At 37.6% G+C, this 12,542-nt stretch overlaps 1 long non-coding RNA gene across 2 annotated transcripts in view; it reads right to left on the bottom strand.

Annotated features, from left to right (window-relative positions):
- Positions 1-12,335, bottom strand: part of LOC103095017 (uncharacterized) — a 73,022-nt gene extending 60,687 nt beyond the window's left edge. For both annotated transcript variants that reach the window (XR_008912384.1, XR_008912379.1), the window contains exon 1: positions 12,139-12,335. This is a non-coding gene — a long non-coding RNA (uncharacterized LOC103095017). The remainder of the gene's footprint in view (positions 1-12,138) is intronic.
- Positions 12,336-12,542: the final 207 nt, after the last annotated feature.

Genomic DNA, 12,542 nt, shown 5'->3' on the forward strand with positions numbered 1-12,542 from the left:
AATGGGAAATTTTTGGCAGTACATAATAACAAAAGATATACATAAAATTTTATTTTAAAGTAAAAATGAAAAACATTAGGAACTGACTAATACAATGTCTTCCCATGATTTCCATGTATTGATGATAAAATATACTATCCACTTCCTGTCAAAAAGGTATTGTAGTCAAGATGCAGAATAAAGTATTTTTGGACATAGTCAATATAGGAATTTGCTGTGATTCACTATATTTTTTTTTTCATTTGTTGTGGAGGGGAGAAAAAGAGAGCTGGGAAAGGGTGAGGCAAATGATAGATTTCCTAAAAAAAGAAAGAAGGAAAAAAGATCATTTAAATATTTTAAATGCACAGAAGAGAACAGAAGGAAGTCCAGAAGGAATCACAGGCAAGCACGACAGCTTTGAAAGTTATATGTTGAATTTATTATATACTTAAAAAGCAAAACAAACTGTACATGATAAAGATTCACAATTTAATGTATGATTTTCTTCTGTTCATATATATATATATATATATGTATATATATGGAAATGCTCACTTTAATATGTGTTAAGTTAAAAAAGAAGAAATAAAGATACCTTCAAAAGAGGTACTTTATGTGGGAAATAATGTTAGTTATAGGACAGCTATTTATTTCCTTCTCTGAAATAAGTGCTTAAAATTCAAAAGACACATTGAGTGTGCATCAACAGAAACTTCTAAAACTATAGCCTGTGATCTATTTTATTCTCCTGGGAAATAAATATAACTAGTTGACTGTTGAAAATACATTTTACATCTACTTTGATCAGTACTGAGATAAGCCAGTTATGGCTTGGACTAGCTCTTTTCTGCTGTTGCATCTTCCTGGCAATGGTAAAAAATTTCTGATAAATAGTAGCATTGTAAGAACTACCTCCCATCAGCAGCCAGCACTAAGGCAAGAGTTCCTGACCTTTCAATATCTATTCCTTCCAATGAGATCAAAGAACAAAGGGCCTTATGGTCCATCTGCCCTATCTTTATGCCCTCTAGATCCCTTCTTTGGCACTCTTACTTACTAATGTAACCCAAGGAACCTAGGGCCTCTCCCTCTGCTGAAGCCTTAGGATTTCTGGACTTTTTTTTTTATCAATTCTGTTACTCAAATTTATTTTCTGTGTTGTCTCCTCTATGTAGAATTCCTTCAGAGCTGGGTCTACCTTGCTATCCACCCCCACCCCATACCATCAACACTTAGCACAGTACTTTGCCCATAGTAAGCATTTAATGTTTTTCTTCATTCATTCAAGAATTATTCTCTTGGGCAATAAAATCAGGGTTGGGCACAGACTAAGTAGGTTCTCATCCCTTTTTTAGGTTTTCAGAGTAGGGACCCTACCCTATCAGGAAGATGGAGAAGAAAGAGCACTCCGTCCATCTCCCCCCTTTACTTTGTCCTCATCCCTCACATACACAGAAAGTCTCCTCTGAGCCTTCCACACACTTTCTGCCTACTTAGCAAGCCCTAGTCAGACCCATAGTTCAACTTGGAAAAGGGAAGGGAAGAATATTAAATCAGTGCAAATGAAGTGGAATGAAAAATACATTGATTTATTTGATAAACAAGGTCTTGTTCAGCTTTGGTCCAGACTGATTTTTTTTTTTCTGAGCAGCCCAGGCAGTGCATGGTGGTTAATAAATTCAATGGAAGCCCTATTTGATGACTGATTTCATCCTAGATAAACAAAACCTTATGTCCTGTTCCCCATCCTTGCAAACTCCAGCTGAAGTGCCCCTTAATTCAAATCTGATTACTGAATAAGGTCTGAAAGTGGAAAAGCATATTATAGAAGGGAGATGAGATCAGAGGTCACTTATTGTTGCTCTGTAAAGGCTAGTATTGGATCAGTTCATAAACAGTGAGTTACTCACTACCAATTTATCAGGCCTTTTCACATGAGCCTGACTCTGGGATTTCCCTTTCCTCCAACACCAGTCAATAAAGGAAAGGGTTGCTTTTTCTTCCTTGGTTCTGTCCTCCCCAATGCAGAATCCTAGCACTCTTCCTTCTATATTCCACTTTAGATGCTTCCTTACTGGGAAGGAATGGGGATGAGGGTGTGAGGACACTATACTGAAAAGAGGTGTGATTTCATTATTAGGCTTGAATTTCATTAGCTCTCTCTGAGTTTCCCCAGGTACAACATGTTATTCTTAGCTGTATGACCCTGGGCAAGTCACTTAATTCCCATTGCCTAGCCCTTACTGTTCTTCTACCTTGAATTGATACTTAGTATTAATTCCAAGGTGGAAGGAAAGAAGGAAGAAGGGAAATAAGGAAAGAGGGAGGGAGGAAGAGAAGGAGGGAGGAGGGAGGGAGAAAGGAAGCAAGGAAGGAAAGAAGGAAGGAAGTAAAGAAGGAAAGAAGGAAGAGACAAAGAAAGAATGATTTGAAAGAATGGAAGGAAGGAAGAGAGAAAGAAAGAAAAGAAAAGGAAGAAAGAAAGAGAAGAAAGAAAAAGAAAGGAAGGAAGGAAGGAAGAAAAATAGAAAGAAAAGAGGAGAGGAATAAAGAAAATGAATCTTGGAAACCAAGGTTCCCACCAAGTTCATCAGCCAGAAATATCACCATGGCTGGTTGCCTAATCAATAAGTTAATAAAATGTTTGCCCAGGATCACCCAGCTATTAATAAGAGGAAGGGGGGAATAATCATTTAGAGAATGCCTATTATGTACTAGTTATTGTACTAAGCTCTTTTTATAAATCTTATTTCATTTGATTTTTACAATTCTGTAAGGTGCTCTTATTATTTCCATCTCATAATAGAAGAAATTCTGGAAAATAAAAGTTAAATGACTTGCCCACATTCACATAGCTAATATATATCTGAAGGCAGATTTAAACTCAGAACTGATTCCAATCCCAGTGCTCTACCCACTTCTCCACCAAGCTACCTCAATAATTAATATCTGAGGAAGAATTCAAACCAAGGTCTTCTCAACTCCTTTCAGATTATTCCCTGCACAACCTAACTGCCTGGTAGACAATAGAGAACCATAGCACCAAGAAATTTTATCACTATTCCAAGTTCTCCAGGGAATACTGGAGCCCAGAACCAATTTCGGAATTTTCATTGAAAACCATCTATGCCTCAGAAATCAGCAAAAGCTACAAATCAAGACTTTATTGTTTTGTTGTTTGTCAAGGCTTAAGAAAGTGATAGAGAAAATATTGATAATCAGATTAAATTTAAAAGTGAGTAGTTTGTATTTTTCCCCAGAGACTCCATTGCTAAATGTTTACCAGTATACCCCCAACTACTGGAAAGGATGGGTGGCTGATTATCTCAGGTATAGAGGGGAAAAGAGAATGTCTCTGCCTCAGGTTGGTAAAGATAATCACTGACAGCTTCTAGATACTGATCTTATATGGAAAGGAGTAAGATTATGATATTAGGCAGGAATCCATGGAGCTCAAGGCTACCATCCCTTTTATCGTCAGACTTTATATACTGAAAAAAGTATTCATTGTATAGCGTTGTTTTGTTTTTTTTTCCTTCTGAAAACAGGGACATCGGGAAAGAAGAGTGTAAAAAACCAAAGCTCAAATATTTCGTGGTGATACAGTTGTTTTCAGTACTATGAGTTTTGTGACTCTAGAGGCTATCATTGAAGCCCTCAAGACCTCATCTGTAAAATAAGGGGTTGGAAAAAGCAAATTCTAAAGTCTTTTCCATTTTGGCTTCTATAACTAATAACTAAAGGAAGCTAGGCAGTATAGGAGATAGCATACTGGACTGGGAGTAAAGAAGGCTTGAATTCAAGTCCTTTATTCACTTATTAGCTGTGTATCTTGGGCCCATCACATACCCTTTGTCTGCCTCAGCTTTCTTATATGTAAAATGAAGATAATGAAAGCACCTACCTTCCAAGGTTGTTGTGAGGATTAAATGAGATAATACTGGCAAAACACTTTGTAAACCAAATCATTTTGGTTGAAGGTAATTTTTTTTTGCAAGTAAAATACAAAATCAGAACTTGAACGATTTTCCTCATTTTGACTTTTCTTCTGACTTTATATATTTATGCAGACCATTTTAGGAAGGTTTCAGACAGAAGTTGATCTGTTTGCCTTGAAGGGTGGGCAGAATTTGGATAAACAAATATAAAAGAATGAGAAAACTATACTAGGTGTCGAAAACAAATATATACAAAGATACTGAGGCACATGGGAGTATAAGTTATACTGGATGATGGAGAGATCCTTAAAGGGGCATATTGGTAGATGATAATTAGATTGTAGAAGGTCTAGATTGCCAACCAGGTTAAAGAGTTAGGATTTTAAGTCGTAGTCATTGAGGAACTATTGGAGGTATTTAAGCTAAGGGGACAAACTTGAAGCTGCATTTTAAGAAGATTAATTCAAAATCTGGGTTTGGGAGGAATGAGAAAGAGATGGGAGAGTAGAGTGAGGAAGATTTGGGAGCATCATAGTCATAAACTACTAAGAATCTTATTTACACTAGTGGAATCAGGATTGGAGAGAAAATACATAAAAATTGGGACATTTGCGTGACTCAATGGATTGAGAGCCAGGCCTAGACACAGGAGGTCCTAGGTTCAAATCTGGCCTTAGACACTTCCTGGCTGTGTGACCCTGGGTGAGTCACTTGACCCCCATTGCCTAGCCCTTACCACTCTTCTGCCTTGGAATCAAGATACAGTGTTGATTCTAAGATGGAAGGTAAGGGTGTATAAAAATATACATAAAAATATTTCAAAGGAAATAAATCAGCAGGATGTGTAAAATTATTGGAAAGCTTTCCTGCTATGAGGGAAGTATGCCCCAATACCAGAGGAAAATCAGCAATTCCTTTTCAACTGAAAGGATTGGGAATGGAGCTCTTTCTTTACTCAGACCCAAACAAAGTCAATGACAACTGAAATTGGACTTCCAAAAGTTGGTAAAAATACACAACTTTGCTGATGCCCCAGAGATGTTATCTTCTCAAAAATCTATTTTAAGATCTGCATTTAAACAGAAGCAAGCAATCTCCAAAAAGCCCCTTAATCATTACCAAATGTTTATTGTAATCAAATTCTGTACATTTGAATTGGAAACATTACCAGGTTTTCTACATTAGGTTATTTTGTTTGTTTTTGTTTTATGACAGGATTAGTGCCTGGGTGACTGGGGAATGGGTTATTTCAACAATTCATCCAGGCTATTTTTCAACTGCTGACAAACTAATATTTTCCTCCTCATTGTATTTCCTTAGCCCCAGGCAGATCAGAGAAGGAAGAATCTTATCATGCAGAATATTTGATGCTTTTCCTAGCTGGTTAGCATTTCTCTTAGTTTTACTGTAACTTAACAAGTATATTGACTGACCGTTTGAAAAGTGGAATATTATGTGAGAATTATTATGGAGGGGAAAAGACTTGTAATTGGAGGCTAGTTGTTTAAGTTCCAGCTGTTATTAATAGACCTGTGATCTTGAGCAAATCAACAAAACCTCTGGCCTCTATTTCTTTGTGGGATGAGAGGAATGAGGGAGTCATGGGAAGATAATAGAGTGAATGGCTGCAATGAAAGTTATCACCTCAAAAACATCAATAGAAACAAAAAAGGAGCAAACTCACCAAAAACCATCAAAAGGAAAATGTGAGATCATTTAAATGCACAAAGTGGTCTGACATAATGATTTTTAAAATGTGGATTAAAAGGAGTAAAAAAAATAAATCTTTGTTGAAATTATACCAGAAGTAGCATCAGAAACAAAATTTCTCAAGATGCTACATAATTGCCAATAGACATACTGAAATAATTAAAGGACAAATGAATTTAACCAATGTAACACAGTCTTAAACATATGCAGAGCATCTCTGAAACTAATTCCTACATGGAAGAGCCTGGGGGATCCTACTTCTGAAAGAGCCATGATGATGAATAATGGAAGGACATTGGAGAAATAGTGGTGCATGTGAAGACATTCTGTAATTGATTGTAGTCTGCAAACCACATGGTGGACAGCTGCCTCTTTGGCTGACAAGTTATAGAAATGGAAGTGGGGGCACTTTCAAAAGTTCATTCTCTTTGGTCATTTCTCTTGGTTGATCTACTATGGTCTTGGTTGTGACTCCTTCACTGAAAGGTTCCTGTAAGAAACAATGCTGTCCTCTCTCTCTCTTTGTTCTTGCTTTATGTTCAAAGTAAATATCCCTTTGTAAAAGCTAGTTGATGTTAATTGCTTAATAAGTAATTGGGATTCTAGTTGCTATTGGCTAACAGTGAGGAAAACACATTGTGAATCTTAAAAATTCTCAGACCCTACTTCAGAAGATTTGGTTAAGACCATTCCCCATTTTAAACAATGAAGGGACTTAGGAATGTGAGAACTCTACTCCACCCATACTTAAGCACACTTTAGGGGAAGATAAAGTTGTAAATTCTTTACTGAAAAGTACTTAACTCATACTTATAGTGAAGCAAAAGCCTTAAGCTAAGTCTATTTTTAGGAAGGTGCTAAGTACCTATGAAGGTCAGGAAACTTGCAAACTTGTAAGGAGCAAAGAGGTGTGAACTTACTCAAAAGTTTAGTCTACTCAAGTGTGAATTAAGAATGGTCTATCCTTTGGAAAACATCTACTGTGATTGGTAGATGTGAGAACTTACGGGAGGTGACATAGGAGAAAATTCTCTTTAAAAGGAGGTCAGAAGCTGAGAGAGAAAAACTCTCTCTGAGAGAACTCTCTCTGAAGAGGCAGTTGCCAAAGCTGAATTGAAGGGCTTGGTGGCTGAACTTAGTTGAGCTGAGGAGCTGAACTGGTGGGTCTCTCTGAACACTAGAATCTTGCTTGGGACAAATCTTATGGTGAGTGGATTAAAGACTGACTGATATCTCTTTTAGGGCTTGGGCTTAGGCTGGCCTAGGCAGGCCTGGGCTGGCCTAGCCCTTTTCTCATTGTTTCTTCTTACTCTCTCTCTTTCATTAATTCCTTATTTTTATTAATCAAATTCTCCATAAAACCCCAGCTGACGGGTATATTTCATATTTGGGAATTTTTTCCCATGGCGACCACTATATTTTTGATTTGAAACCATATTTCTGCAGTCACAGTTTAACCAACCACTCTTTTATCTGTAACAGTTTATACAATCACTCTTTTAAATGTTACAACATCCAGGTGGAAGTTCGAGCCAATAGCAGCAGAAAATATCTCCGGCTTTTAGGGTACCTCCAGAACTTTGATGTGAAGATGTAGAATAAACTCGGTTTTAGGGTAACAAATTTAGACCAAATATATTATACAAAATACAATATTCAACAAAGAACTGTGATCCAGAATTAGCAGAACAAATGGTGATGAAACAGTTTCAGATGAAATGGTTTTAAAAATAACAATGAAAATATCAGTAATCATTGGATTAAAAGTTAAAATAACTTTACTAGAGGAAGGAGTAGTGGGGGGAGGGGAACAACAAAAGCAGAAAACAAGCCCAGAAAATTACTCAACTGAAAAAGTGGAAGTATTGGCCAGAAAAGTGTTGGCTCTGAATGACAGATTATGGAGATAACTTCTAGAATTTGTGAATTGCCTGAAAATTTAAGAAAAAAAATATTTAACTACTATATTTCAAGAAAATGCATGAGTAGAACTCTAAGAAACACTGAAAATGAAGAATAGATTGCACATAGACATAATTCACAGGATGCTAATAGGGGTGGAAAAGATTTCAACTCAGCCAGACATATTATGTCAAGCTTCAATAATACAGAGACAAGGAAATTATATTATAAATAGCAAAGAAGGAAGTAAATTTTGAAGCATCCCTTTGGTTGTTGCATAGTATTTTTCTATAAAACCAAGGAATGAGAGAAATCTGGCTCTGATATACTAAAAATCAAGGCAAGGGAGAAGGTAGGGGAATAGGTCTTTTAGTCCCAAAATATTTTTTCAAGAAAAAAAGATACACATTCTTTTTGAAAACAAAAATTCAGGTGTTCTTGAGCAATTCATGGAAAAATAATTCAGTCTTAAAAGAAGTTTCAACATATAAAACCCACAATAATACAAAGCTTCTGAAACAGACTTGGATAATCAGACTAACTGCTTTAATGAATAAATACAATTGTCATCATCTTGGTATTTCAATATAATTACCATAAGGAGTTTAAAAACAATGCTAGTATTATTTTGGTTAACTGCTTAATGACAGGAGAGAGGATAAAGAGGAAAGAGGAAGCCAAAGAATGGGTTGATTATAGGTATTATAAATGGAGAAATAAAAAGCAAGGAAATAAGGAAGGGAGAGGTAAAAAGAGAATATATGGAGATGAAAACTTCTAACTTAAAAAAAGTTGAGTTTTTTGAAACATATCTTGTTAATAATATAAAATAAGAACAGTATTTGGTATTATGCATTCATTTATATATCTATGTAGATGAGCGTGCGCAAAAACACTTGTGCGTGGAGATTTAAGTGGCATCATAGATGAAAGCTCACAAAGACAATCGTTATCCTCTGTTACCGAGAGACTACTACTACTACTATATATCTATATAATATGTATATGTAATAATCCCCTAGAGCAGAGGCATCTTGAGGTAGACATGGCTGTTGACCAGAGGTGGAGCAGAGATGCCTTTGACAGACACAGATAGGGAAAGAATCTTGGCAAAATAAATCAGGAGGATTAAAGGAAACAAAATGGATAATTTTGCTTACAGAAAATTTATGTTTATTTAGTTATAATTAAAATTCAAATAATTAACTTGGAGGAAAACTCAGTGACTAATTTCTCTGATTGAAATCTAACTTTTAGGTTATATAGGATATGTGTGTGTGTGTGTGTGTGTGTATGTGTGTTCTCAAATACATGAGAACAAGATGCATTTCCCAGTAAATTAATGGTAAAAGGATACAAATAGTTTGTTCTCAATGGAAGAAAGAGAAGTTATTAATAACCTAATGAAAAAGTGCTTCAAATCAATAATAAGCCAGAAAAGTGAATTTTTAATAACTCTGAGATTTTACATCACATCCATTAGATTCAGAAAGATAATAATAAAAAAGGAAAACAGTTGCTGTGGGAGGCCACCTGGGAGGGTAAGTGTTCTAATAGACTTGGAGGAGCTGTGAATTGGTCCAGCCATCCTAAAATATCAATTTTGAACTCTACCCCAAAAGTCATGCCTACACATAGCTTTTAAGATATATATTTTTTAATTTTTTCTTGACTGCACATGGACAAAAATTTTCAATATTCATTTTCTGACATTTTGCAATTCATGTTTTCCCCACTTCCTTCCACCTTTGACCCAGGAATGCCACTACTTGACTATATTAAAGAGATCAAATACAAAACTAAAGGACCCATGTGTACAAAACTATAGCATCATTTTTTTGGTAGTAAAAAATTGTAAAATGGTGGAATGCAGAGAATAATTCACCAAATTATGGCATATGGATATAATAAGATATTATTTAGTTATAATAATTGATAAAAAGAAAAGATTCAGAGAAAAATAGGAATGACATGGGATGTGGGGGTTCCCTTTTTGACACCCCAAACTCCAGAAGCATTTCAGGTCAAAAAGAGAGCAGGAAAATTCCTTCCCTTCTTTGTATTCTTGAGATGCTAAGGAAAATGTGATTTTGGACATCAGAGACTCAAGATAAGATCCCTGAGAGAAAAGAAAGATTCACCTTGGATTCTCCCCTAGATTTCAAGATAGATACAGATATACATCTGGTTATGCTCTGATACCATCAGGCTGTAATCTAGTATATCTACTTGTTCCCTAAACTATACCCAGCCAACCCCTGTGTCTTTGGGACACAAGAGACCACTCTAGACCAAATAAAATGACCAACTCCTTCCTAAAATTCATGCCTCCACTTCTGCCTAAAACTCATGCCATCACAGTGCCTTTTCCAGTCACCATAGCACCTGTTGTCAATAGGGTATAAAAAACCCAGAATATACCCCCAAGGAGGCAGTGACCACTCTTGAGCCTGTCCTCTGATCCACTTCAACATGAATTCCAAATTAATACATCAATCTTTTTATTTCTAAGCTAAGTTATGGAGCCTTGCATTTTTGCAAAGGGTACCTGTCCCAATCCCCAGGGATTCATCTCAAGCCCCCCCCCCTCCCCGAAAGACTTATATGAACTAATGCAAAGCAAACTAAATAGAACCGGGAGAACAATTTATAAAATGGCTATAATATCATAAAGAAAAACAACTTTAGGAGGTGGAGTTAAGATGGCAGCCTAGAAGGAGCAGAAGTTCAGACCTCTGAATACCCTTCCTTACCAATCACAAACTAAATGCTCCTAGGGGACTGAAAATGAAACCTAACAACAAGACAGAGCCAAGGAACTCTCTGCTGGACTTAATTCAAAAGGTACGCCCCCCCCCCCACTCCCAAAAGGCAGAATTCAAGAACACTCGGGTTTAAGGGGAAGCCAGAAGGAAGGTCCCAGGACCCCTCCCTCCACCTAGAGCACTGAGACCCCAGCAGCAGCAGAGACCTATGGGCGGGCAAAGGTGCTGGTCTGCAGGGTGTACCTTGTGGGCAGGGCTGTGCCAAGCTCAGAGCATTGAACACAGATAGTGTTCTAGGAGCTAGAGAGCTATAGAGCTGACAGGCTGGTCAGAGCTGTGGAGATCTTCCATATTGCTCCAGCCTCCCAGGAGGTTTTGGCCTAAGGGCACACCCAGCCCAACCAGCTGAACTTAATCCCATCAAAAATCTTTAGAACCCAGGGAAGCCCAGGCCCAACACCCCTCCCTCTTTGACTGCTGGACTTTATTTAATCCAATCAAAATCCTCCAGAGGACAGGGAAGCTCAAACTCCAATAACCCTCCCCCCCCCCCCAGACTGCACTGAGAGATCTTTTCTCAAAGTTCCAAGAGGGGAGACTGACAGAAGCCCCCTAAGCCAAAAAAATGAGAGGAGCAAGAGCACAGACAAATATGGGGAGCAAAGAAGGGGTAAATATGAGCAAACAACAGAAAAAGAAGAAAGAAATTACAATAGACAGCTTCTATTCGGCAAACAGAGGGGGAGGGATTAGCAAATGATGAATCAGAAATCCCAGGGAACTGGATACAGGTTTTGGAAGAACTCAAAATGCAATTCAAAACACAATAAAGAGAGGCTGAAGACAATTGGGAAAATAACTTAAAAACTAAGATAAGTCATCTTGAAACAGAGGCACTGGAACTAAAAGGAGAAAACAGTGTCTTGAAAGTCAAAATCAACCAGCTGGAAAATGAGGCAAAGGAGATGAAAGATGAGACAAAGAAGATAAAAGACGAGATAAAGTGGATGAAAGATGACCTCCAAAGAAAATCAGACCTGAAGGAGAAGGATGACCAAAAATCAATCTACTTCCTAACCTTCTTACTCCCTCACTCCCTCCCTTTTCCAACTCTCTCCTCCCTTGCCTCCCCCACCTCCCAATACTTCTTGAAGCATTTTGCTTCTTCCCTCCTCCCTAAGTGAACTATAAAGATCTTCTTTTCTTTTTCAAGTAGGGGTTTATTGGGATAACAGGAAGGGAAACTGAGGAAAGTGGGATGAGTGTTTCCCTAATCTACAAGGGGAATTTTAGAGGGTTATGGAAATAGTCCAGTAACAAAGGTGAGAAGAGGAATAGTTAGATAAATGGAAGACAACAGCTAAGATCTTCTTTCTTCTTTTATAACACCATCAAGGTCTCTCAGTTTCTCCTGATCAGCTTAAACTCTCAGAGAGACAACCAACTCAAAAGACAAGTTTCTCCTTCTTCTCCTCTCTCTGTGGCCAGAACAACACCAACTCTTGGTCAGTCAAAATCTCAGAGAGCACAAGGGTTTCCCCTTGATCAGAAAACCCCAAAAAACAAGCCAGCACAATTAGGGTCTTCAGCCAGCCCCAACTGCCAGCCTCAATTTCTAGAAAGAGAGAGTGACACTTTCAGCCCCTCCCCCTCATCAGCTCAACTGCCATTCCTCCTGGGTGCTAATATTAAAATTTTGACCAAACTGTGGCAGGTAAAAATTAGTTTTACTCTAGAAGTATTATATTTTATGAGGTTTATTTAAAGATTAAGAAATAGGGAAAATACAAAATAAGAAAAGTGCATGCCTAGGCCCAGAGAGCCCATCCACAACCACTCACATCTTGCCTGCTAGGTGGAGAGCCTCATCTCCTTGGAAGAGGAAGTAAAAAGAGAGCCGGTAGGTTTTACAATCAGTTTAAATAGAAGTTTTTGATCTTGCCCAGGTGAGGATCTCAGTGAGATTACAAAGCATTTTGGGAAGTGGCCAAGGACTTCTGGGGATTGGAGTCCAGTGTTCAAATCTCCATTTTTACATGGGGACATTCCGTTTTAGAATCTTCATCTTGACTGACAAAACATGTCCCCAGCTTAGTCTCTTACATCTTGTCTTGTCCTTCAAAACGTTTCTCTCTTCATGCCTCTTCCACAATACTCAACTCTTACATGCTTTGAAATTGACCCAAAGAGGGAAGAACAATACAGTCCATTGGGGCAGAGAATAGATTTGCACCCTATAGGGGAG

This window comes from Monodelphis domestica, chromosome 1 (genome assembly GCF_027887165.1).
Source record: "Monodelphis domestica isolate mMonDom1 chromosome 1, mMonDom1.pri, whole genome shotgun sequence".
NCBI classification, from domain to species: Eukaryota; Metazoa; Chordata; class Mammalia; order Didelphimorphia; family Didelphidae; genus Monodelphis; species Monodelphis domestica.